The sequence below is a fragment of the Mytilus galloprovincialis genome, chromosome 5 (genome assembly GCF_965363235.1).
Source record: "Mytilus galloprovincialis chromosome 5, xbMytGall1.hap1.1, whole genome shotgun sequence".
NCBI lineage: Eukaryota > Metazoa > Mollusca > Bivalvia > Mytilida > Mytilidae > Mytilus > Mytilus galloprovincialis.
In genome coordinates, this window is record NC_134842.1 from 71,319,380 (window position 1) to 71,322,757 (window position 3,378).

Genomic DNA, 3,378 nt, shown 5'->3' on the forward strand with positions numbered 1-3,378 from the left:
TTATCAGGGTTTACTAAAAGGATAAATTTAGTTCAATGCTTTTTATTTAGCTTTATGCTGCATAATATGTGAATATTCCATTCAGTAATCTTGGGCATTATATTCGTCATTTATTACAAATGTTTTGATTTTAAAACGAAGGGATTGACTGAAGTTTTCGATGTAATAAAGCAAGATCATTGTTTACCAGCCAGTGAAAATAGATTAATTATGATTATGTTATCTAATGATGCGAGATGGATGATGTTGAAAAACTACATAAAAAAATACATTGGTTGAATACTTCAGCTCTTATCGTTTAATATAACAACGACTACACAGACTGTGCCCAATAAATCAGCTTTTTCAAGTTTAGATAATATTATACTCGTCTTATCTTTAATTTTCTGGATGTGTCCTATTCCCAATTGAGTAATTTCGACTAAATGTGGATTCGCATGATGAGCGATAACTGTTTTATAGAAGACATCAACTCTGTCTGGGTTTTAAGTCTCGCTCCCTTGCAATTCATTCAATTTTCTAAGATTTAGTTTGTCAACTTGTTTGAAATTTAATGGGGCGGGGTCAATTTACCGTTATTTACACATTAGACTGTACTGTTTATCGAAACTTCGGAAACACTAAACCCAGAACTTTATATCGAAGAAGAGGGCAATATATCCCCTCAAGGCATCACTTTGACTTTGAGATGAAGAACAGTAATAGAAAACGATGTTCTGTTATTTTCAGTATTTTTTTTTATTGCAATGCGCATACTGATTGTGTGCCACAGATGGATACCCGATATTTTTCCTTTCTTTGACACATCAACATTTAAATGTCCATTCGTGTCAATTTTCCTTTAAAACATTGTACAAAAGGAACATACCATACTGTATGGGCAGAAGGATATTTGCAATTTTGTCTAATGAAAGACGCTGAATATTGATTAGGGACTTTCCGAATTGAATTTTTGTTTTATTTCCATTTTTAAATGAAAAAGAGAAAGCAGTGTAAACCTGTGTGAAATTGATCACTACTTTAAATGATAATTTATCCCGATGAGCAATGCCTTTCTCAAGTACAACATAATCAATAACAACGTAATCAAACCACATCGTTCCCAAAATATCCTAGTAACAGCTTTGACAAGTTCTTTTGGTTGTGTAAAAGTGCTATACATTAAATCACAGTTTCGCAAATTTACCTTTTTGTCATAAATGTTATTCTCGTGAAAGCTCTATTTTTAGCAAAAGTATCTGCCAGTGCAAGCATAGAAATGACCATTATTATACAAATAAACAATTCAGATTAGTTAATTTCTGGAAAGTCGAAAATATGATCGCGCGAAAACGTGAGTAGTATTGCCTTAACTACCCTGCGCGATTGATTAGTTGATTGTCGAACGACCAGTGGAAAATAATGCATGCACATTAAGGATGAGACCGAATTACCTTTCATACGCTAGGCGGTCAACCCGGATAGTGGACGCATAATTTGGAATTTATTACAGCTCGATCACAACGAACATACCATAAAGTAGTTCATAGTAAAAGAATAGATAGTTCCTACGCACAAGTGAAACTTTCAAAACATGTATAATATATTAGTTTTATGGATACAAAGTGACTTTTGAAGAACTTGGAATCAATGCCACATGATCAATCGATACATGTTTGACTATTAAAATAGCTTTGACAATTGAAAATGAGGGATTATCTAACCTGTGTTGTTTTGAACTCCTTAAGTTTTCAGAACCAGTTCGTTCTTTAATACAGTAGATGCAATAAGGTGTTGTTAGGACAAGACTTGACTTTCACTTTATCTGAACTTCCGAAATGACGGTTTGAATTCAAATAATAATAATAACTTAGAAAGTGGTTACCCCATAATACATGTATAATATATAATAATAAAAAAATCAAATATCAGAAGTTATACCTATTCCCGCCAGGGTTTATCATAGGTAATGTTTGGTATCAGGTTACATTTAATTGTTGCTGCAATGTTCTGTTAGTGTCAAATTGCAGTCCTCAAAGTTGTAAACATATTTATTTCGATCTATTTTGATTATACAGTAAAAACAGAAGTTTCAATGTTGGCATTATTGTTGAATCAATAACAACATGAATTTTTGATTTGTCAATAGTTAAATGATAGCTTTGGTCCAAATTAAAATTAGGATTCTTATTTTTTTTTTTTCAGTGTAACAATGTATTACTTCACAATTTATTACATCATAAGCCACAATAAGGTCTTGCTATTAATACTTCAAATTGAACAATTTTTGGAAAGAAAGCCAGAGGGTCATGCACAAGTTGAAATTTTCCTTTTAAGCTAATGCTTTTCCGAAACCCAAAATGCATTCTTTGTTTTAAACTTACATATCTCAACTGGGTACCTGACTTTCAATAATATGATTAGATTATTATACCAAATGACAGTATTTTAAAAACTGCACATATCTCCATGTTTTTACATTGTTGACCAATTATGTTTTTCGCTTACGAGGAGCATAGACAAAACATTTCTCAACGAACAAATAGCTTAACTTTTTAACAAAAAATACGATGCACAAATCATCTATAAAAAGGTTAATGTGGAAACATTTTACCTCCATCACTTTCATACGTCTCTTGTAGTGTTTTGTTTTGTTGCATAACTGTAGCAGTGTCTTTATGGTCACTCTTGTTTTTGATCATAGAAGACTAAAATGTAATAATAATACGTATACATATCAAACATTTGTCAAAACAACCTTAAGCAAGTATGATTGAAATGTAGAAAAAGTAAACCATTGGATTGAAAATGTTTAAAAAAAATAGAAACAAATGATTGGAGGTATTATAGACGTTTTTGGAACCTATTATAAGCAATAGGTTAAGCAAAATACGCCCATATTCTTGGTATACGTCTCTTTGAGATATGTCCTTTTAAATACTTTATTATACTATTACTAGCGGTTTTCCTCTATATGGTTCCAGGACCATGAAAGACACATTATTTTTCAGAATATGCATATGTTATTTTGAACTAAATCAAAACTTTATGTTCACATTATGTCCGCTGTTCGATGAAGGTCTGGAGCAAAAATATAACCAGTACAGAAAATTTAAGTTATAACGGCATGATGTCATTTTCGATAAGGACACTCAAGACATTTATAATCAGACGATAGAAAACGAATGTGTATATTCTAAGGTTTTCTTTTATGTTGGTCTGTAGTTGGGTTTGCTGTCAATTGTCGACAAAATTGTTCTTTCAACTACTAAGGGAAAACATCCATTGTATACAACTCAGACAAGGTCACGTTTGTGTTATACATTAATTGGTTATTCCTCTACAGTCTCAATAGATTTGTTAAAAAAAATTACAGGTATGACCAGGAGACTTGCATCT